The sequence below is a fragment of the Alligator sinensis genome, unplaced genomic scaffold (assembly GCF_000455745.1).
Source record: "Alligator sinensis unplaced genomic scaffold, ASM45574v1 scaffold38_2, whole genome shotgun sequence".
Taxonomy (NCBI): domain Eukaryota; kingdom Metazoa; phylum Chordata; order Crocodylia; family Alligatoridae; genus Alligator; species Alligator sinensis.
The window spans coordinates 764,243-788,973 of record NW_005842350.1 but is presented as its reverse complement, the minus strand read 5'-3'; the positions used below and the strand labels follow the sequence as shown (position 1 = coordinate 788,973).

At 42.7% G+C, this 24,731-nt stretch overlaps 1 protein-coding gene across 2 annotated transcripts in view; it reads right to left on the bottom strand.

The window, feature by feature from the left end:
• The window catches only part of HS3ST5 (heparan sulfate-glucosamine 3-sulfotransferase 5), a 158,533-nt gene that overhangs the window by 90,500 nt on the left and 43,302 nt on the right, over positions 1-24,731 (bottom strand). The window contains exon 1 of one of the 2 annotated variants that reach the window (XM_006029014.2): positions 15,772-15,841. The exons of the other annotated variant lie outside the window; for it this stretch is intronic. The gene's annotated coding sequence lies outside the window, so the exon portion shown is untranslated. Of the gene's footprint in view, positions 1-15,771; positions 15,842-24,731 lie in introns of those variants that run through there. 2 annotated transcript variants of the gene reach the window in all.

Sequence of the window (24,731 nt, the reverse complement as noted above, 5' to 3'; positions counted from 1 at the left end):
CCCTACATTGTTCCAGGGAGAAAAATCACCAGGGTCTAATTCATCACACCATTTATGAAGTCAGTGGAGGATTAAACTCAGAAATGAGGTACTCTACATGAAGAGTCCCATGAAACCCCTGAGGTTGATGGGGTGTTGACAAAAATTTGCAAGGAGTTCTTGGTTTGAGGCAAGGATGTTTTAAAATGCCTGTATTATACAATGCTTACACTTTGGGGTCAGACTCTTTTAAAACATGCTTTAAACATTTGGGCTTGATCCAGATCCTTAGCTTTGCCTGTGCTTGTTTGAAAGATAGTGTCGAGCACTCATTAGCAATAACCTGCAACTTTTGAAAATGACTTCATTTACCTACAGGAAATTGTCTTTTTGAATTAATACCACACACTAAACCATTCTGAGATAATTGTCACAATTAACAACTGTACAGGGCATTGCTGTGCACCTGGGGATGGCAACTTTATTGCTCAGCAAAGCTGTGTCAGTCAGGGGGAATCGAGGTTATTTAGCCACCTCTAGGACTGATGCCAGAGGACCAAAAGTTTGGAAGGCAGGGTGAAACACATTATTATCTGGAGTACAGAATAGGCCAGACTCAGCTGGCTCCTTATCCTGATTACCCCCCAAAAGGAAATGGAAAACCAAATTTTCTATGTCTTTTAGTATTGCTGAGCTACACATAAATACTGAGGAATATGCTCACTGTAGAGAAATATTCTACTATTTCCATTAAAATGCTAATTATGGTCCTTTTATAGATCAGTTGGAGAGGACTTTGGGAACAAAAATAACACCCAGAGATGATTACAGAAAAAAATGTCATAGAAGAAAACATGCCAATTTCTAGTGAACGATTTTTTCCCCTGCTCCTAAATTTAGAAACAAAGAAAGAAGGAAAGTGAAGCCAGACCTTTATTCTCCCTGGAGCTGCTCCACATATTAAACTGATGTGGAGAAAGCTATAGAAATCCTTTGCTTTCAAAAAGCATCATTCACAATTTATATTCTCGAACTTTAATATATTCTTAGCATCTTGCTCTAAAATCTGTCCAAGCCATCTCTGACATTTTAAAAGAAAGTTCTCCAGTCCTTACTACATAGAAATAAATAATGTGTGACAACAGCATTAGGGAACATAAACATAAAATTACCTGTTATTAAAAACAGAGCACACTTTTCCAGAGGAAATATATTACTCGGCTGTAAAATAATATGTTTGCCATTCACTCTAATGTTTCAACATTATGGTTCAATCTTCTAAAAAGCTGACATGGAAAATAACGGCGTAATAAACCAATTCATCATAATGTGCAAAAGAAACCACTGGAATAAATTGTAATAACCTTTCAAAAACTAGCAGCTTTTAAAAGTATTAATTTCTACTCCAGATAATTGGAAAAGACACCTGGGCGGTCAGGCAATATTTTTTATGGGATTGCCCTGTCAGGAACTCAGATTGTCTTTGGAGTCAGGAACAATCGTTTAGCACTAAATGACAGTGAATCTTGCAAATGGGTCTTCCTAGATGGTGTTTGCCATAAATTACCAAACTGAACTCCCCCCAAGGTCAGCCATAAACGAGGGCAGGTATCAAGTGGCCTTCACAGAGACCTGAAGTAGTCTTCAAGCTTCACATAAATGGACACTGGTTGTGTTGGCTGCCATCAAAATCAACTTAATGGACTGACAACATAAATTACTATCAAACTTTGAAGATATCCCTATGTACTAAGTAGCTGGAGAATATACCCAGGAATTCTGCTGCAAAGCAGGGGGAACTGTATAACAGAAGCTGCTGTCTGTGCTATACTATAAATACTTTTACTGATGCTAAATTGATAGGAGGCTAAAATTGGAGACTATATGTTTCAAGCAATGCATGGAAAGCAGTGGTTTAGTAATTTAAGGTTAGAATGTTCACAATGAAGAAAAGAGAGATTAAACATAGTAATAATATCAATTCCTGTTCGTTTTACAATGTTCCTTGATATGTTTTCTATAAAAGTATGTGGAACATTTGTATTTAAACAAAGGTTGTTCTTATTTCCATTGCCCTTACTTTGAAGTTGTAGCAGGTTTACCTTTCCGGGGCTTGGATTAAGTCCCAGGCTTGAGGGTCTGCTGTTTGATTGGGGAGCCTGCCCGCCAATCCAGAGGCAGCACAAGGGAAGCAATGCCCCACCCTTTTCCGAAGGGAGGGGACAAGGAGCAGCTGGACCTGAATCGGAACTGCGCCAGCCAGGTGTGGAGAACTTTGGAGGTGGAGCTGCCTAAAGAGTATAAAAGGGGAGCGTGCTCGGCACACTGGGGAGAGATGGCGAGGAGAGAGGACCTCCAGGACAGCCGTCCTCAGGACCCTGCTTGAGTTTCAACGGTGCGTGAATCAGTGCACATGGATCAGGCTCTAGGAGCTGCTTGAGGCGGTTTGAGCCTGAGAACCCAGCAGGTGGCTGGGCAGTCAGTATACAGATCAGCACATGAAGAGCTGGGCCTGGGAGCAGCTTGAGGCTTCTTGGGCCCCAAGCGGTGTGCAGATCAGCATGGAGAATTTGCCCTGGGAGCAGCTCGAGGCTGCTCGGGCCTCACCTGGTGCGTGGGTCGGCGCATGGAGAATGTGCCCTGGGAGTAGCTCACAGTTGCTCGGGCCTCACCCAGTGAGCAGGTCAGTTCACGGAGGACCCGTTCATGGCTGCTCAAGTTAGCCCCAGCCCAAGCCGAGTGACCAGAGTCCCGCAGTGCAGCTCTGCCTTTAACTAAAAGAGCCCTGGTGCCCAGAGCAGGGCTGGGGAAAGGGAGGACCCCTGGTGTGAGACCAGGGAACTGAAGCCTGTAAGGGTTCAGCTCCTGCAAGAGAGCGAGCGAGCCCTGGGCTGCCCAGTGCGGGGCCCCAGGCCATCGGGGAGACCTGAAGGCACCACTGGATAGAAGCTCTTGCAGGATCAGTCTCCAGGGGATGAGCCTTGGCTGTTTCAGAGAGAAAGCATGTGTTGTTAGGAAAACGGGCCCTGCAAGGGAGCCGGGCACTGGACAGGAGGGTCTGCCGCCTCCACCCTCCATTGCGGGAGGGGCATGTCCACATCCCAGGGCCCTAAAGGGGAGGGGCTCCAAGGAAACCCCTCGGGGAGTGCTGAGTGCACTCCCTATTTTGGGTGATTGTTGTTGTATCAAGGTCTACACAGCTATAGGTATTCTTTAAGAGAGTTTATATGGTTCATGTGTTCTTAATGTATTAATATGTATATTTATATTGTTACTTGGTAGGGGTAGGGAATATTATTATTAGCTTATTTTGGTTATCTAAGTTGATTCCCCATATCTGTTTATCGTGTTGTAACCTTAACTATCTTGTTTAATTTGTTAATTATTATATATGCTGTAAGTTATATGGTTTATGTGGATTGTGGGATATTATATGTAGTATCATATGCTAAGCTTTATTGTAACTATTTTATGTTTTATCTTAAGCATATGTATTTATTATAGTAATAAATTGTATATTGTCAAGCACTTGCTCTTGGTCTGGCTCTGTAGAGAGGAGAGGGAACTGCTCTAGTAGCCTGCACCTCCAACAGCACCCTGCCTGACCCCCACCACTGTCATTGGAGGGCAGGGCACACCCCCCTAGGTATACCCGAGCTACAAAGTTATAGTACTGGATTTGTAATACTGCTGCCTTTAAATCTGCCCTCTTAAGCATTTGTAATTAACTACTGAGGAAAGAACCTGTGCTTGTTTTTGCATTTTTGCAGAAGGCAGAAAAAGCCATAAAAGGGGCAGGGATTATCTTCCAGGGCCAGTGAACTGGGAGTGGCCAGAAAGGGGTTGTAAGAGGCCCATGATGCTCCAGAGAGGCCTAGTAGCACACTGGTCCTTTGAAGTAATACCCAAAGAGCAGAGTTTGCAACAACACTGAGGATGCGTTATCTTGTACTGGGTTTTGGGATAGAACATACACCAAGATTAGGGCACTGTGAACAGTATTTTTGTAGCTCCTTGTCCTCTTTTAGCTTCTTCTAATTGTTTACTGAGCTCCTGCTGTGCCTAAAAGTTTGTTACACTGAAGTGTATTTAAGCAGTTTTCTAAAAATGTAGTGGCATGGAACAGCATATAGAAAACTGTTAAGCCACTACTGTGCACATATGGATCAGTCATGTCCCACCTCTCAACTATGCAAAGTGATAACAGTTTTTAAATGTCTAATACTGACAATCTCCTGCTTTGTTTATTTTTGTGCAGCCTAACAGAATTTGTGCTCAGAAATCAAAATGGATTTTGTGGTTTGCGGTATATAAAATGCTTATCGATAGCAACTCAACAGGCATCATGGACAGCTTGATGAAAATAACCAGAGATTATATCTATGTTGCTCATCATATTAAGATTCTTTCTCTAGGCAAACTCTTGCCAGTTTCACAATGCCTTGTAATTCCAAAGAAGAGCAGAGCAATTTACTTTGTAAGAGATTATGAAAGGACAAAGATGTTACCCAAACAAAGGGAGGTATTCTGAATTTCTGTGGTTACATACACAAAGAGAATGACTTTTAAAGTTTCATGTCACTTGTACATCTTTGTTTGTTCTGCACTTGCTGCCTTTTTCTTCCCCCCGCATTGTGAACCATTTTTTCTTACGAAAGAGTAATTATTTTGTGTGTTTAACAACCTATAGAGATGAACACCTATTTTATATAATTGCAAAACTACACTTGCTCCTTGCCACCACATTCACCTCAGCCCTAAAAATATATAAAACAAAGGAAAATTCTTCTCCTGTCTTCCCTGAGTGAGCTCTCTTGTCTGAGCCACAACCAAGAACTAGGTCAACTGGCTAGTTTCTAAATTTCACGCTGACCTCTCAACAATTTTGCACTGCTATACTTCTAGTGTATCTGAGCACAGTTGTATAAGACAAATAATAGTGGAATTAAATCTTGTTGGACATTATTTTAAATTCTAAATAAATCTGTCATACCATTTGAAGTTCAGACTAAAGACTTCATAATTATGCAGGGAGAAAGCTAATTAGGTAAGCTAGGAAACCCATAGCAACTATTGTCACTTACGTTCTTGTATGACAAGAGTTGTCAGTCTGGTAATCACTGAAGCATATGTTTAATGACTGATTGAACTCAAGACTATTTTTCATCAAACCTGCAAAGTTAAAACTGGTTATCAGCTATGGCAACTACTGCATTTGATGTACTTTACTGCAGCAAGATTCATGTATCATCCCCTAAAAAACCCCAACCGTACTTTAGCTACGTGCATGCAGAAACTTTTGAACCAGCAACAAAAGATGTGATTGGAATAACAGAGACTTGGTGGAATAACTCACATTACTGAAGCACTCTCATAGATGGGTACAAACTGTTCAGGAAGGCAGGGGAGAAGAGGAGGAGGATTTGCACTGTATGTAAAAGAACTGTATGATTGCTCAGAGCTCTGGTATGAAACTGGAGGTAGGCCTGCTGAAAGTCTCTGGGTTAAGGTTAAACAGGAGAGCAACAAGAGTGATATTGTGGTGGGGATCTGCTATAGACCACTGGATCAGGAGGATAAGGTAGATGAGGCTTTCTTCAGATAACTAATAGAAGTTTCCACATCACAGGCCATGCTTCTCATGGGCACTTCAATCACTCTGACATCTGCTGGGAAGGCAATACAGCAGTGAGCAGGCAATCTAGGAAGTTTTTGGAGAGTGCTGGGGACAACTTTGTGATGCAAGGGTTGGCGAGACCAACTAAGGGCCATGCTCTTCTTGACCTGCTGCTCACAAACAGGGAAGAATTGGTGGGGGATATAGAAGTGGATGGCAAGTTGGGAAGCAGTGACCATGAACTGACCTCAGGATCCTGTCAAAAGGAGGAAAGGAGAGCAGCAGAGTATGGACCCTAGACTTCATAAAAGCAAACTTTGACTCCCTCAGAGAACTGATGGGCAGGATTCCCTGGGAAGCCCGACTGCAGGGAGGGGGAGGGGGAAAGGAGTCCAGGAGAGCCGGCTGTAGTTTAAAGAAACTTTACTGAGGGCTCAGGAACAAACCACCCCAATGTGCAGGAAGAATAGTAAATGTGGCCAGTGACCAGCTTGGCTTAGCAGAAACTCTTTGGTGAGCTTAAACCCAAAAAAGGCTGAGGGACCTGAGACTCTTCAGCCTGAAAAAGAGAAGGCTGATTGAAGACTTGATAGCAGCTTACCACTACAAAAGGGGCATACATCTAGGGCTCAGTGAACAACTGTTCACCAGGGCACTCTTGAGGAAAACCAGGAGTCATGGCCATAAACTCCTGGAAGACCATTTTAGGCTCAACATAAGGAAAAACTTCACAGCTAGGGTGTCCAGACTGGAATAAACTTCCTCCAGAGGTGGTGCAATCACCTACCCTGGAAATCTTCAAGAGGAGACTGGACAGTCACCTTGCTGGGGTCACCTGACCCCAGCGGTCTTTCCTGTCTGGTGCAGGGGGCTGGACCTGAAGATCTTCCAAGGTCCCTTCCAGTCTCGCAGTCTATGAATCTATGAAAAAGGAAGCTTACAAGAAGTAGAAGCTTAGACAAACAACTTAGGAGGAGTATAAGAATATTGCTCAGATATGCAGGGAGGAAGTCAGGAAGGCCAGAGCACAATTGGAGTTGCAGCTAGCAAGGGATGTGAAGGGTAACAAGAAGGGTTTCTACAAGTATGTTAGTATGAAGAGGAAGATCAGGGAAAGTGTGGGTCCCTTACTGAATGGGAGGCAACCTAGTGACAGGTGATGACGGAAAGCCTGAAGTACTCAATGCCTTTTTTACCTTGGTCTTCACAGGCATGTTCAGCTCCCAAACTACTGTACTGGGGAGCACAGTTTGGGAGGAAGGTCAGCAGCCGTCAGTGGTGAAAGAACAGGTTAGGGACTACTTAAAAAAGCTGGACAGGTACAAGTCCATGCAATGCATCTGAAGGTGCTGAGGGAGTTGGCTGATGTGACTGCAGAGCTGCTGGCCATTATCTTTCAAAACTCATGGCCATCGGGGGAAGTCCTGGACAACTGAAAAGGGCAAAGATAGCACCCATCTTTCAGAAAGGGAAGAGGGAAGATCCAGGGAACTACAGACCTCAGGCCTCACCTCAGTCCCTGGAAAGATCATGGATCAGGTCCTCAAGGAATCCATTTCTAAGCACTTGGAAGAGGAGGAGAAGGTAATTAGGAACAGTCAGCATGGATTCACCAAGGGCAAGTCATGCCTGACCAGCCTGATGACCTTTTATGATGAGATGAATGGCTCTGTGGATGCATGGAAGGTAGTGGACATAATATACCTTTACCTCGACTGTAGCAAGGCTTTTGTTACCATCTCCTACAACATTCCTGCAAGCAAGCTGAGGAAGTATGGGTTGGATGAATGGATTGTAAGGTGGATAGAAAGCTGGCTGGATTGTCGGGCTCAATGGGCAGTAATCAATGGCTCAATGTCTAGTTGGCAGCCAGTATCAAGTGGAGTGACCCAGGGGTCAGTCTTGGGGCCCATTTTGTTCAATCTCTTCATTAACAATCTGAAAGATGGGATGTATTGCACCCTCAGCAAGTACATGGATGACACCAAGCTGGAGGGAGATGTAAATATGTTGGAAGGTGGGCTATGATTCAAAGAGACCTCGACAAATTGGAGGATTGGGCCAAAAGAAATGCCATGAGGTTCAACAAGGACAAGTGCAAAGTCCTGCACTTAGGACAGAAGAACCCCATGCACTGCTACAGCCTGGGGACTGACTGGCTTAGCAGCAGCTCTGCAGAAAAGAACCTGGGGGTTACAGTGGACAATAAGCTGGATATGAGTTAGTAGTGTGCCCTTGTTGACAGAAAGGCTAACGGCATACTGGGCTGCATTGGTAGAAGTGTTGCTAGCAGATCAATGGAAGTAATTATTCTGCTCTATTCTGCACTGGTGAGGCCACATCTGGAGTACTGTGTTCAGCTTGGGGACCTCCACTATATGAAGGACATGGACAAATTGGAGAGAGTACAGTGGAGAGAAGCAATAATGCTTCAGGGACTGGGGCACATGACTTACAGGAGAAGCTGTGAGAACTGGGTTTATTTAGTTATTTAGTTTGGAGAAGAGAAGACTGAGTGGGGATTTGATAGTGGCCCCTAACTACCAGAAGGCTGGGTCCAAAGAGGTTGCAGCTAGACTGTTTTCAGTGGTGGCAGATTACTGAACAAGGAACAATGGTTTCTAGTTGCAGCAAGGGAGGTTTAGGTTGGAAAAACTCTCTCAGTAGGATGGTAGTAAAACACTGGAACAAGTTACCTAGAGAGGTGGTGGAATCTCCATCCTTGAAGGTTTTTAAGGCCCGGCTTGACAAAGCCCTGGCTGGAATGATCTAGTTGGGGCTGGTCCTGCTTTGAGAACAGGGTTGGACTAGATGACATCCTGATGTCCCTTCCAACCCTCATTTTATATGATTCTAAGAATGCTTTCTGCTAGAATAAAGGCCAAATCCTCAGTAAGGAATTCTCTGCCTGACAAGTACATTTCATAGAATAATGCTCTGTTAGATTTCTTGTTAAGGAAACAAATGGTATTTTTCTCTAAAAGTAGCTGACCAGGATTGTAACAGCTGCAATACCCAGCTGGTTCAGCTGGACTGAAAAAACCATGAACTTTCTTGAATTGGAAGAAGTTAAAACACCATGTAAGGATCATTTTTACGGGTCCCCTAACATCTAAAGATCAGAGGGAAAAATATTATTGTCTGCTCATCTGAGTGGAAGGGAAAGGTACTGGCATTTTTAATACTTGATAGATGTGTCAGTTGAAGGGGGAAAAAGAGCTGAGGGCATATTATATTAGGTTTGATGAATATGTCTTACCAAAAGCTAATGTAGTGGTTGCATGAAATTGATTTTATGAAGAAGCACAGGCAAACACTTTGTGATACATTTAGAGCTGCCGGCCAAAGAGCGGGCACTTAAAGATATGAATAAAATGAGTATGGACATCACAGGGTTTATTCTAACCAAAACTCCACAAGAAGCTGATTAATGTGGGAAGCCATTCCTATGCCAATGAAATGGCAAGCTCAGACAAAATGTGTGTAGGAAAAGGAAACAGTCCTAGTGTACTATAGTAAACTCTCGCTGTGATTTGAGGCATCTACAAAAACAAAAATATTCTAGTATGTCCATATAGGAAGGATACACATCTGAACACACAGGCAAGCCTGGAGCAAATAGGGGGAGCACAGAAATGCATAGATAGGTTGCTGCTGGGAATAAATATTACCTGGAGATTGGGAACCAAAGACCAGATCCAAATTGACTCAAGTAGGGAAGCTGTGTGATTGAGGAAACCTTAAAAAGGGAGAGCAGAAAACCTGGTGGCTTTGTGTTGCTTCGTTCTGTGTTTGCCTTTGAGTTCAGGTTTGTACCAAGGGTGGGATGGCACTGTCTGAGGGTATTGGAAGCCAGAATCAACCTACCAGACAAGCCAGAGGGCACAGCATCCTCTACCGGCTGCTCCCTGCAAACCCAGCTGAAGACAGAGTTGTGTGCGCTGAACACAGCGGACCCCAAGCTGCATTGCTGACCACTGGAGAAATTGCAAAAGGCATTTTATTGTCACCCTGAGTATCGTGGTAGTAAGTCAAAGTACCCATGTATTTGAAGTGCTGTGTTCCCAATATGAAGTATAGTACTTATAGCTGACTAAGCTAATAATACCAGTTAGCAATCAACAGCAAACAATCCAACATGAGGAAGGGAACTTGCAGTACTTTGCTGCTTGGCTTCTACCATTTCTTTCATGGGTGTCTGGTGCCGACCGGTGTGGGGGGCGGTCCCCGGCGGCTGATCCTGCTGACCAGGGGCACTGATCTTGCTCACTATAAAAGTGGCCATGTCACTTCCAGAACTCCCATGGCCACTTCCAGAAGCATCATGGCCACTTTTGCTGGTGGCCCTGCTCCCCATCCGGCACTCACAGGAGGGGCACTTGTGCTCCCGCCTGCCCCCCTGCCTGCCAGCTAAACGGGGAGTGTGGCCTGACAGGGGGTGCACTGGTGCTCTCAGGAGGTGCACATGCACCCTTGTGCACTCCCTATGCATTGCCCCTGATTTCTTTGGTGGACTGGAAGAAAAACCAAGGCCATCAGCACCCCAGAGATCTGAATTTGGCAGTAGGCCTGCCCCTAGCATGGTAGACCAGGCTTACATAAATGATATTCTGAATTAACTCTGTTCAGTACCTGCAAAATTACTTAGACACCCACATGGGTAGTTGCCTCTACTTTCGTCTGAAATAATCTCTAGGTCACTTGAGTTACTGGTACAAGCAATCCATATCAGCTACCTAGCCTTCTTTTGTCTACCTAAACTGTTGCAATCTAGTTGGCTGTGGTAAGTGTCTAACATCTGCCAAAATCCCCAGTTCTTTAAGTAAGCACAGAGTACTTTTAGTGATTGTTTGACACTGAAAGGATATATGCCCACCTTTAGTCCAGCAAACTAGTGATAAGAGTTACTGCCCAGGAAATCAGATATCTTGGTTCTACACTCTCCCCACCTTGGATCATCCTCCAGGAGCAAGGTACCTACCTTTCTGTCATTAGGATGTCTAAGTGGAGATGCCTACAGCATCAATTTAGAGTATGTGAACAGTTAAAGCTTCCAAAACCTTTTCTTACAATTATATCAGCCAGAAATTAGAGTGATGAGACACTGGTTGTATAGATTACAGAATACAATATATGAGCACAATTATCAGCCTAGAAAGCAACACAAGACTGGAAAATGAGTCTCTGAACATATCTGGATGTTACATTCATCAAATGAGTAAAGCCAAAGGGATTCTCAACTCCATTCCCACTAAAACACAATAAACCTGATGACCCAATAAAAGAATACAAAGATATATATCATGGATTCAGGCACTTCTCTGAACAATAAAATATTAAAGAGAGTACCACTGTAGATCTGTGCTCCACAGAAAATCCCATTTGTAGTACAAGTCTGATTAGCCAGAGAGACTTTATGATTAGAAAACAGGCATAATTATTAAAGCAGACATCTACTGAATAATTGAAATCCCAGAATTTACTAATTGGAAAACTGCAACTGCGTAGAAACCAGACAAAGTGGGACTGATTTTACTGGGTCTCCACTGAGGTCTGGTTGCATCAAGTCACTTGCAAAATGCGGGCCTATATTTCTTGATGCCAGGTTTTATCATGTAGAACTAGTCGTTAATTTTGTCACAACTACTGCATAGGTGTCAGATATGAAATTGACTAAACTAAGGCTTACAACTAAGCAGACTCCCAAGTTCTCTATATTGCTAGAAATGAAAACTGCTGGCTGGCCTAAGAAGACTGTTTGTGTCTATCCCATAGCAAAGTTACAGTCATTCACAAGGAATTAACAGTTATACATGACCTAAATTTAAAGTTGAAAGATGTGGTTCCATGATCACCAAGATTAGAAATGACTAAGTTACTCATCTGGGAGTAGAGAAGTACAAATGTGGGGCTGAGATTTGCTGTTTTGGCCCAGTATGAATGCACAAATTAAAAAAGTGATTCTAAACTGAGTTGTTTACAGCATCACATGTCAAACTCTAGGGAGACCATGATCCCTCATGACATGCCAGTTTGCCCTTGACGTAAGATAGCATCAGAATTTTTTTAGACTGAATAACAAAAATCATGTTCATGTAAAGGGCTCTTTGGGACTGGAAGGACTAAGACCACAAACAATAATTAGTAAGTATAAAGGCACCGTTTCCTCTCAGAATAACTGAGAAACTGCTATAAATACTTTATATCTAGCTACTGCTCTATAGAATTAAGCAGGGGCAAAAAAAAAAAAAAGGAACTGCAGAATTAAGACAGTCTATACTTTACTATGTGGGAGAAGAGGAATATATTAGTGGATGCTTTGGGAATCGACAAGTTAGCTATCAATAGTCTACTGCTTGCTTTCTATCTTGGCTTCTACCAATCATCAACGAAAGCCAAAAGTTATCATTTCAGCTACAGCTATGGAGAAGCAGTAGGCTAACGAGTTCTGATATTACTGTTCTTACTATCTGAATCTCCCATTTCCTAAGTTCAGAGTTGCTGTCTACAGGGTTTTTATATATATGTCTGTCTACAGCTTCCCAAATCAATTTTCTTTTTGAAGTCTCCAAGAATGTGATGGCAGAAAATCTGGTATATTTTCTCTTCCAGTGCTGTCAGTTGCAGCATGTTCCAGGTCATGTTTTTAAAACTCAAACAGATTAATTTTTTACACTGATATAAAGCATCCAATGCACAATGGGAAAATTCTGTTTTCAATCTTTTAAGATATGTGCGTGCTTTTCCCAGACTAGCCCCTACAGGAGGACAAGATTATCAACATCAATCATTCTTACCCATGATACTTGACTATATGAAGCAGCTGTTGTGTCTTTCAAAGTGGTATAAAGGTCACTAAAAGACCTGAGGCACCCACCAGCTGTAGTGATGCTTGTTGAAAGGGGAATGAGAGAGACAAAGAGAAAGAGTGAGCAGCTGGATGGTTGGCAAGTGGTGGGAGAAGGCAGGAATATAGTAGAAATAATAGTGAAATCTCAGCTCCGTGTCTACTTTAATATTTATCATCTTTACATTTAACAACCTAAGCAGAAAAATAGCTAGCCTGTCACTGCTCTTACCCTATGTATTCTCTGATTAGTTCTCTTGTAGTGGGCACAATTTTTTGTTAGAGTGGAATGTTTTTGGATCAAATCTTAGCATTGGCTTCTCTAGAGGAGAAGACAACCTGCTGAGTGTTCTTTCTTTCATAATGACTCTCAATGATTTGTCATTTTAATTTTGGGTTTGAACTGTACTTTTAGATGCTGACAGTGGCACAGTGAAGGTACTATGCCACAAGAAATCACGTGTGAGGTGTAAATCTGAGGCTACATATAAAAAAATCCAGCAATACACAGAATAGTAAGAAACAGCCTTAGCTAAACCCTAGACCCCAGATAAGGCTGCTGGGGCCAGTATGGGTGCTGGCTCTAGCCTTCCCTTCCCCAGCTGGGTCCCTTTTCTGTGCGTCAGAGCACATGTGAAGGGGTCCTGCCGGGGACAAAAAGCAGTCACACAAATACGTCTTGGGGAGGTCAGGAATGAATAGATTTAAGTTATCTTGAGGGGAAATGAACAGGGCCTGAATGTCATTTTGGCCAAAGGCTTAGCTAAAAAAAAAAAGTTTTCACTAGCATTTAAAATCCTAGGCTCAGAAAAGTACTTAAACACTCATTAGGAAGTAATTTTTTTCTTATGGCTTTGATTTACCCAGTCTTAGCACTGGGGAAGAACATGCCAAAGATGTAGTCCAAGTAAACATTTCCAATGTCAAGCTACATTGAGTTTAACAAATAACCATGAAAAGAAATCTCTCTCTCTCGCTCTCTGAATCACTGTTTACGACAAAGCAAATACAATAAACAGTAAATAATTATAGCAAAAAAAAAAAAAAAGGAGTAATATTCCATCTTTGTTCACTTAAGTAAACTGATCAGCACACAGATCAAAGCTAAGGTAGTCATAATCTCATCTTGTATATTGAAAATAAAGTTTATATTTAAATCTTTAAAGTTTAACATAATTTTCCTAAATAGGTTAAAGTTTACAATCCAAAAATTATTTAATCATTTTCCCCTAAGAAAATATGTAATGCTTTTTGCTTCCAATCTGCATTAGCTTCAAATAGAAAATTTATTTTTTCAGTTTAAGAACATTCCCCTATCATTCACTATCATTATAACCTGCCCACACATCATGTTATCTTATAAAAGATAAAGACATTGACAGTGTCATTGTACTGCAAGAATTAGATCAATATTCACTTGAGAGGTCCAATAATTCTTGCAGGATTAAGTTTTAAATGACATTACTGAAGACGCAGTGTATAAAATATGGATGATTTGAGTATTAATTTCTCATTATTGTGGAAAGGATGATTAACCTGCCTGAACCTTCACATGTACTTTCAGCAATGCACTGAAAATTAATAATACTTTTCATTTTTCTTTGCTTTAAAGACCAAATAAACAAGAGTAGATTACCTGAGCATACTGGCTTAGATGTCATAGGAATATTTAAAATTGTTTATAGAAATGTGAACAAAAGTTCTTTGGTGCAACCTTCAATCCTCACAAACACATAAGATGGCAATTAAAAAATATATGGTCTGCTTGGAACAGTTGATAACATTGCAGTAAATAGAATCTCTTGTTTTCACAGCCCTGCTAGTAAACACTTTAAATCAGACTAGCAAAAATGTAAAGCCACCTACTTGTAGCAAAAATTCTGATGCCAGCAGATTTCCTTTTGGAGCCCAGCAACATGAACTGAAAAATGGTTATCTTTTACTAGATGCCACTTTTATGAGATACTTTTAGCCTTTTAATTTAATGTGGGAAAGGATTCATTACAAGTATGGTATAAATGACCTAAGGATGATACATTTCATCCTACCTATTTCCACTCTTTGTTGTTGGCTTCTTGGGCCTTGTACTAAATGAAAACTGTTATTTTAAATACGTTTGTTTATATTTAATTTTAAAACAATCATGAGGTAAGGCTTCATATTACTGCTACAGCCATTTTACATTCATTATTTATAAAAGAGCATATAAAAGGCTTAGATATAAATCTGGCCTCTTTGTTGTTTTTGGCTGGTGATTATCTACAGTAATGTGTTTATATTTGACACTATCATAATGCTCTGAGAAGCTAATATGCAGCCGTATTAGACAACTGCAACGATAGTAGCATGGAAATTTCCATTTGCTTTGGAAATGTTCATCAACTGTGTAATGACAAAAACATAATCATTGTAATTTGGTTGCTCAGTCTATACTGAATTTAGGCTCATCATTTTTAGTAGGCATCTTTCTGGTCTGACAGACATTTCTTTTTTCCTTCTCTCAAATTTCTTCTTTCCTTTAGTAACTGTGTGAAACATTTTTAGGTAACTTCTCCTTTTACTTACGTTATTAGATTCTCCAATTTCAGGCATCTCTGATTTCATATGGAATAATACAGTAAATCCTAACATTGTTTTTGCTTTGTTATTGTAATTTGAGTATTTATTATATTTTTTGGTTTCAATACATTAGGAGGATTCTTTTATTACTTTATTGGACATGGGGTATAATCCAACTGCAATGGATATCAATTGCAAAATTAGGGCCATAGGAATTTAGGACTGGAATAGACTTCCTAGATCACTGAGTCTGATCCTCTGCAATCATGGAACAAACATTTATTCAAAAGGTTCTGCAAGAATTTGCAATCCATCCCCTGCCACCCTAGCTAGACAACACACCCTAACAAGTATTGAAAAAAAGTAAGAAAATTGAAAAGTATTGAAACAGAAAATACAATATTGCCACAGTTAAGAGGAGGAGAAACAATAGGATCACCAAGCGCTTACGATGCCACTGTGGTGACAGGCAATCAGTTTAGTAAAATAAACTCAGATAAGTGTAGAAAGTGGATAACATCCCCTTGTACAGAAGGCAAAATGAATAAATATTTAAATAAATAAATAAATGTTCCTTGCCAGTCAGACATGGGAGACATTTCTTCCTGATCTCAACTTGACTTTATCAGGGTTAACTTTAATGAAAGTTCTATTATATCTATGTCAAATTGCTAAGGATATTTCAAAGCCAGTGTGTGTATATCTATGCAATGAGGAATGACAGAAATGAAAATTATTTTGCTATTAGCTTAATTTTAAAAAGATTTACCAGTTTTACAGTGGCAAGGTCCAGGTCCAAGTTAGGAGTGTGGTATAAGAACTGAAAGAGAATAGTAAGTAAGCAAGAATTTAGCAAAACTCTCCTGAAAAAGTAATCAGTATATAAACAAGAGCATGTGATGTTCCTTTGACAATAACAACTCAAAACACCTTCTAACACCACCTGCTCCAGGGCTGTTTTAGCAGATTTGAAATGTGTAAAAACTACTTCCAGAAAAAAAACCAACACACTTAGGTTACAATTTTAATTGTCTTTGTCATCTTCAGCACATTGAAATGCAGTTAACAGCAGCAAGTGTTCATGATAGATAAGGGAATTGTTGCTACTCATATAATTAGCTCTTTCTATAGCTGAATTTAGCAGTTAGACGGAGCGAACCGTATCATGATATTATTAGGCTAGTTAGCACATTGGACAAGAATCCATTCCCAGTGATCAGAGATGAAGTTCTGTTATTTCTTCTGTCCAACCCCAAAGCATAAGGAAACATTTTTTTAAAATAACTTGCTTTCAGAATCTTTTTGCAGTGCTGAGGTTTTTAATATTTCCAATGTGATATATTTTCCATGTAAAATAACAGGCAAATGGTGCATAGAAGACCAAGAAAAGTGCAAACAAATATCAGAAACTAGTAGTGTGGTTCCCTCAATGTTATGGGATTAGTTTTAATTACCGTATTTTTACACATATATCCCGCGGGGTATACGCGATTTTACAAAAAAGAAAAAATGGATGGGTGCGGGCTATACGGGGGTGCGGGCTATCCACAAACTTTTTTCCCCCGCAGGGCCGGGGCCCGGCGGGGGCACCACCGCCATGGGGGCTGGGGCCAGGGCCGGGCTGCGCCGCTGCTGTGGGGGCCGGAGCCAGGGCCAGGGCGGCCCGGGCTGCGCCACGCCGCTCCCCGCTGGGCCCAGGCAGGCCGGGCTGCACTGCCACTGCTGTGGGGGCTGGGGCCATGGAGGGCTGGGCTGAGTAGCCTCCCCGCTGGGCCCAGGCAGGCCGGGCTGCACTGCCACTGCTGTGGGGGCTGGGGCCATGGAGGGCTGGGCTGAGTAGCCTCCCCGCTGGGCCCAGGCAGGCCGGGCTGCACTGCCACTGCTGTGGGGGCTGGGGCCATGGAGGGCTGGGCTGCGTAGCCTCCCCTCTGGGCCCGGGCAGGACGGGCTGTGCCACCGTTGCTGGGGCAGACTGGGCTGCGCCGCCTCCCTGTGTTTACACCGCCGCGGGGAATATACGGGTGCGGCGTATGCATGGATTTATTTACAAAAATACAATTTCCCATGGGTTTTACGTGGGTGCGACTTATACCCGTGGGCGGGGTATATGCGTAAAAATATGGTACTTATTTATGTTGGTTTGGAAGATTTAGTATTCAATTGCCATCCTTTAGATACAGGTATAATCTGGTGGCGTGGACTCAGAAAAGGCAGTCAGGACCGCCTGTGTTCTATTTCTGGTTCTATGGGTTAGAGCCCTTGTTGGGGTTAACTGCTTTGTTTTTCCCTCTGCTATCCACCTTGCCTCTCCCAGCAGTACCCCTCATTTTTCTTGCCCTTTCCCTCTTCTTTCTATTTTAATCATTGCTTTCTATTTAGAGGTTCTGCTTCCTAGCCCCTTCATAGGATCTGATGAAGAAAGCTGCTGCTTATCAAAGCGTATGCATCGCTGTTTTAGTGAGTTTAGATGGCAAATCTATCCTACCTTCCACCTGACTTCAGATTAACAGGGCAAACTACCACACTCTAAAACTGAAGCCATCACTTTTCAAAGGTGTCCATTCATTTGGAATGCTACTTTTTTGTGCCCTCAACCTGAGACTCACAGAAACTGGCATTTAGAAGTGTTCAGTGTTACATTTCATGTTGACAGCTGCATCACATGCCATTTAATGTATGTTTTAACAGTCTTAAGAAACAGAGGAACACATGTGTGATATGTCATGTCTCGATACGCCAGCTAGTAGCTATTTACAGTAGTGGATCCAGGAATGGGACAAAGAGAGTGTAGCCACCCCCTATTTGACTGTGCTGTACATGCACGTTAGGCTCTGAGCTCGCTATCTGGTCAGCATGAACTTCTACTACAGCTGTGTGTGAGCTGTGAGCTCTGAGTTGACCAGCTGACTGAGGCAGTCTGGCCAGAGCTGCTGCTATTTGCCTGCTCCCTGCTGAATTGGGGAGCTCCCGGCTGAATGGGGAAGTAGGAAAAGGAGGGAATGAGTGAGGGCAATGTAGCTTAAATCCCTGGGTTCCAGAGCTGTGCAATAGTAGCCGCTCCAGCCAGACCCTATGCTGAGATCTCATCTACACAGAGCCAAAAGGGGTGTGAGACCACATCTCTGCACCCCCTTGGATCATCTCCTGACTATTTACAGGAAACACGGAGCTTTGAGTTTTCACAATAGCTGGAATCAATAGTAGTTGCAGGTGCTCAGCCTTTCTGAAAAGCAGTCCCAGGGTTTCTGCCATTGGACGCAAAGCTTGAGACATCTCTAATTAGTTTTGCATAATTTGAAATACACCTCCTTCTCAATTTCTTCTTCTGTAAATTATGTATTACAATAATGCTCATATGCCTGTAGCATGCAAGTGCAATGGGGATTAGCGTTTGGAAAATGCTAACGAGTGCTAACATATTCCTTCAAGAAAAAAAACACACTTTTGATGTAATCTGTGTTTTATATACCAATATATGTCCATCTGGGTACCTAACATTTACAGTACACAGTATTTGTCATCTTATTACCAGATGTTTATTCAAATTTTATAACAATAAAAAAGACTTCCAAGAAGAGTCTAGATAATTCTGTATTCATAAAGTTGTCTCTTTTCACACAGGGCCACAGTTTGCATTTTATTTGAGTTCTCTCATGGTCTTCCAGTATGTTGACGTGAGGTTGAAATTTTGAATTTTATCAACTTCTAGTTTAAAAGTTCCATACATATATATATAGACCTAGCACAGGAAAACCAGCTAGCTATATAGACAGTGCACAGCACTAGCAATATTTGTTATATTTATGCAATTTTGACACTTGCAGTGGGAATCTCTGTAAGCTGAAAAATGACTGAGACATATAAAACAACAGGGAATCCATATGGTTTGTTATTTTATATCTCAAGTAAAACCCAACCACGTACTCCAAAAGAACTGGCCAGAAACTTGACTGATGTACTTGCAAAACACACACACTAATCTCAGAATCAAGCAAGCTGCTAGGAGGCTGATCAAGATGTAGTGAAAGGTCCTAATTCATATCCTGGAGTTTTGGCTAGGTACAGACATTACACCTATCGCGCTACAAGTACACAGAAAGTACACTATAGCTGTAACAGAACAGACATTCACAGCTTATAGAGCACTTTAAAAATGGAGGATCGCACTCTAAGTTAACCCTCAGTGGCTGTGCTATAGGACTAAAATGCTTTAGGTTAAAGCACTTCTTTTGTATGTCTGTGCCACATTCTATCAGGTGCTAATCTAGGTTGCATTTGCCAGTATCCCAGGGGCCCCCTTCAGGGTGGCTTGCTTACCTCAGGCAGAGCTCATCTGTTCTGCACAAGTGGCAGGCTGGTCCCACTCCTTGGCTGTCACAAAACCGAGACAGTGACAGCATCTGATCCAGACCCATGATTTCCCTCCAGCTGTGATGGTCCAGAAAGAATGCAAGAGGCAAGGCTTACTTAGGTTTGGCAGATTTCAATGTCCTACTTTATCCCAGCTGCATAGATGGCCCAATTAAAGATATCATCCAAGATATCCTTGCTTCTTGCACAATTTCTGAACCATCACAGCTACAACATCACTTGTACACTGCCATAACATGGAAGATATTGAAATCTGTGAGCTGTGCTGGGACCTGTGGCAGGGGGATTGGTAGAAAAGAAGTCCCTCTGCCAGGTGTGCCTGGCCCAGCCCCAACCAAGGCCTGAGCTGGGAAGCTGTTGGGAGGGAACCTGCCTGAAGGGGGCTCCTTTTCCACCTCCCCCCACCAGAATTCCCAGGGCAGTGAAAAGTGGTCCTGCCCCATGCTGTTGCTCCTGACTGCAGCTAGGGGAAAGGAGCTCACCTGCCAGATGGGCTTCCCCCCAGCTCAAGTCTTGGTGGGGGCCAGGCCCTATTGTAGCCTCTAAAAGGGTTCCTTTTCCACCCCTCCACCAGAATTCCTGGTGCAGCAAAAGGTGAATGGAGCCCTATGCTGCTGCTCTGGCTGGCTCTCTGTGGGTAGCAGGGCTGGGAGGGGTGTGTGTGTGTGTGTGTGTGTGTGTGTGTGTGTGTGTGTGCGCGCGCGATGACAGAGGTGTCTCCAACTTGGCCTTGAGCATGGTGAACAGAGCTGTTGCTGTTGGCTTTTGATGGGGTGTGGAGCTTGCGTGTGCGTGCGTGCGTGTGTGTGTGTGTGTCCATGTTCATATCCAGCCTGGCCCCAAATGATCCTGCCCTGAATCCCTTCCCTTCTCTCCCCTCCCCTCCCCACCCCACCAGGCAGGACAGGTGTCCCCAGCCCTCCATCATGGCTCTAGGGAGGTGGTCCCCAGTCCACTCTTCCGGCACTCGGCAGACATACTCCCCTGCCTGGATCTTAGCCTGTTGGTTCCTTCCAGCCCTGCGTCTCTGTGATTCCCTGCTCCCCCACGTCAGGCAGCCAATCAGGGATGGCTTGCCCACTTAGCTGTGCTTGGGAGTTTCTGACAGCTTAGAGAGTCCACAGGGAATGCTGGGAGGTATGCAAGAGCTCCCCCTACCTACTGGCAATGCAAGCCCCCCACGCCACATGGTGAATGTTTGTTCAGTTCAAACTCACTCTAACTTACAGCGCTGCAAGTAAAGAATGATTGCTCAAGCACTTTCACCATGGGCTTTTTTTGAATGTCTGTACTTAGCCTATGGGACAAATGTACCCCAGGAAGGTCATTGCAGTAGAACTGATTTATATGAGGGTTGAAATGAGCCCACCGTCTTACTGCAGATGCTGGCAAGGGTCTGGGAATGCTATACAGCTTTAGCTCTTGGCTTGTAAGTTGGTGAAGCATTCATCGGTGATCTTTGCCAGCTGACCAGCACTGAATAGCAAGTGTCACAGAAACAGCTCAGTTGGGAGAGACTCAGGGGTACATGATTGCCATTTTCTACCCTCTGTGCTTCCCATTGTATCCTCTCTCCTCCATATCTGTCTTTTGAATCTAAACTTTTTGGGATAGAAGCTAAGTTTATTTTTCTGCCTTGTAAAGTGCCAAGCACACTATTAGTACTGAACAAATAGTGAATAACAAAGTGCAGGAAGGATTACATTATACATTATGCTTTTCACAATGGTACAAATCTGAGCCATCCTTCCTTTATGCCTAGGGTTGGGGTTCCATAATCCAAACTAGTCAACCCAAGCCTGTTGCCCATGAGCCTATGGGAGATTTAAAACAAAAATGGTGGAGAAGCAGGGTGCAATGGAATCTGATATGGAACAGCCAGAAAAAAAATATATGTGGAAAAACAAAATCCCTTCAGTTTATAGCATGTAAGAAATGAGTTTGACAATTCCTACAACATGCATGGAAGGAAAGAGATGGAGAAAATACCCTCTAATCTCTCTCTTCCATAACCTACTTGGCAATAAATCCTCACTTCCAGGATTTTCTTGATTCTACTCTGAAGTGGAATGCTAGCAGACATGGATCTGTATAAAAGTTCAGAAAATGAATATATCATACATTTTTAAGAAAGAGTTTACTAATTTTATGCAACTTTTCAAGGCAAAAAAGCCATTAACTTTAAGCCTTTTGTTAAGCTCCTATTTAGAAAATGTTACAGAAGCACATTTCTCAGAGTCATGATTAAGAGAAAAGAAGCCAACACAGAAGACCTTATCCATCCCAGAGGAAGAGCAACAGTAATGTAAAATGGTTTTCCTTTGACTAACATGAATTATCTAACACAATAGTAACTGTGATTAAGGATTAACATTGGCCCTGTAGAGTGATAATATTTAAAATAAATTCTTTCCTTTTGTATCTTAAATCTCCTATCTTCATTGTTCTTTCATCTTCTGGCTAATCCAATGCTTGTCATTAAAAAAAACCGAAATAACAAAGTGCAGGAAATAACAAAATGCTAGGAAAGCTTATGGAGCTATATCATTTCACTTTCACCGCTGTCCTGGGGCTATCTTGTAAGACAGAGGCAGAAAATAGTTTCAAGGACAACATAATGATGGAGATAGAATAAATTAAAGGGAAGTATAAACTACTTTATTCCAGAAACAATTTCCTCTTGCTCTAAAATAGTCTGATCTACAAGAAAAGTTTTAGAGGTCAAAAATACCTCCAGAAAATAAGTGACTGTTTAAAAAGAAGCTGTGATTTAATTGAAGACAATCTGTGTTTTGTGGGAATGCTGTCTACTATGAACCTGAACATTATAAAATAATTTGAGAACACCTATTACAGTAACCAGTATTTTGCTCAGGCTATCAAGAGCTGTTTGCTAATCAGGTGGAACTACTAAGGATTAGCTAAAAACTGTTGTTTTTGTTTTGAATGCTGAAATACAGGAAATAATCTCTTCTGCAGTTCTGTTTATTAAGAATGCAGCTATTTTCCTGTCTGACAAAAGAGTTGGAGGACATTATCCCTCTAGTTTATTAACCAGGAAGTACCTAAATAGATTATATTAGCTAAGAAATCATCTCTTTGTATTGAGCTCATTGGACAATTGAAGCTGGGTTTTCCATGTAATGAGTCATATAGCTGAGAAGAATGTGAGGGGAGTTGTTGGATGGGTAATTATTTTGTTCTCTGAAAGAAAAGGCAATTGAACATGTCAGATGGTCAGTTATTAGACTGCGTTGTTTGTATTTAAATGGTGGGATTCTCTCCTGGTGAGAGATAACTTAAAAGTTATCCTTGGGTGTTTCTATATGTTCAATTAATGCATCTAAATTTTCTGTGTAGAAAATTCAGGCACATTAAACTGTGCCTGGGCATATATCTGAATGTACAGCCATTGGGAGCAAATTTGTTCCCCACGGGAGCAGTTCCATCCAGGGCTGCTCCTGCCCTGTACTGCCCCTCTGCAGCAGTCAGACGGAGCTCCAGCCTCCACCAGGTACCAGCCCTGGGCTGGCAGGGGGCATGGGAGCTGGTCCTGATCTCTGCACAGCTGGAAAGCAGCTTCCTCCACAGCAGGGACAACTCCCTCTGCCCCATGGAGATCAGGGCTTAGCCAGGCATCACTTGTGGCCCTCTGCTGCCTGGGATCAATTTGCTCCCAGTCAGGGTCTACACATGTGCTCTGGCACAGTAGTTAAGGTACTATTATTCTAGTACCTGTATGTATTGGTACTAGCAAATGGTGCGTTAGATTAATTAAATGCACAGTAATTGCTATACATGTGTAGACGGTGATGCTTTAATGCGCGTTAGATTAGTCAAATGTGCAGTAAAGCATCTCGTGTAGACACAGTCCCTTTGAATAAAGCAACTCAATTTCTTCCTCCACTTCCATTTAGTACCTCCATATCCCATACCATTAGAGATATCCTTCCTAAGCACGTAACATTTGGAGGCACAAAGTTCGACCCTGAAGGGCCTCGTAAGGCTCCTATGGATATTATGCCTCCCATAATATTTGTAGGAGCCTCCCAAGAACATAAGGAAATACCATTAACTGGTTCACACCATAGGTCATCTAACCCAGTATCCTACCTCACACAGTGGCCGTGTGGATGTTGAGGGGAAGGGATGCTGAGGGGATCAGCAGAATCTTCCACCCTCCTGCTCCTCTCCCACTGCAGTTTCCAGCATTCATGTATGGCATCTCTTGGTTCCATCTCTTTGCCACCTCAATCTGTCCCCCACCTGTGTCACACCAAGGTGTGACTGGCTGAGTATGGAGTGAATCAGGGGTCAAGGCACCGATCAAAGCCAGGATGGATGAACAGAATTAGAGGACAAACCAGTTTAGGGAGCCAGGAGATCAAGCTGAGTGCGGGGTCTAGGAGTGAGCAGAGTATCTAGAAACTGGGAGATCACACAGAGACCAGTTTGCTGTTCTTGTAGGAAACACAACAGTAATTTTCATTACCAGTATAGATGATAGGATTGACAGGTGAATCAAGCTAGCCAATAGAAAATGTGGAGAGGGGAAGTTGGACTTTGCCTTTTAATAGTCAGATGCCTGCCTCCATTTATATCAGGCCATAAGAAAAGCCTTTTTCTGGGTCAGACCATGGGACTATATATTCCAGTGCCAGATACATGACCCAAACCAATTTGACAGGATCAGAACATGAATGGTCATGCATATTAAAAGGTAGTGTGACTGTAGACTAATAGTTGTAGCACTCAGGCAGGCAGAAAGAGAGACGTGACTTGGGTTCTGGTCCCTACTGTCTCGGACGGCCAGAGCCGACTCGAGTTGCATTAGAAATTGGTCGTACGTTAGGGCGGGCTGGTGAATGGAGAGGCAGACACAACTTATTGGTTGCAAAAAACTTTACTCACGCCGCTTGCAATCACGATGCAGGTGGTCCGGTCATCTGAACAACCACGCGAGTTGTTCCAGCTGGCGGGGCCCAAGCCAGTTAATCCGTCCGCAATTCGAAGCTGGCGGGGGAAGGGGTACGTCTGGGATTGCGCTCGGCGACGGGAAGAAAGATCGATAGGTGATCAGTCTATCGATCGCCAGCCGCAAGTCAGATAACTTCAAAGGCACTCTGCAGCGTGCTCAAAGCTCTTCGACTTGGGCGGAAGTCGCGCGGAATTTTAAACAGCCAGCAAGCCAATTACTAGCCGCCACGTGTGAATAATTTAGCACTGGCCAATAGCGGGGCACAAATTTACATTCGAATAGCGGGAACTCTTTGCACCGTGCATTTCTGTGCTGCAAAGAAGAAATGCATCCTGCAAAGGAAACTGCAAATTGGCGGGAACTCTCTCCTACACGCGGGT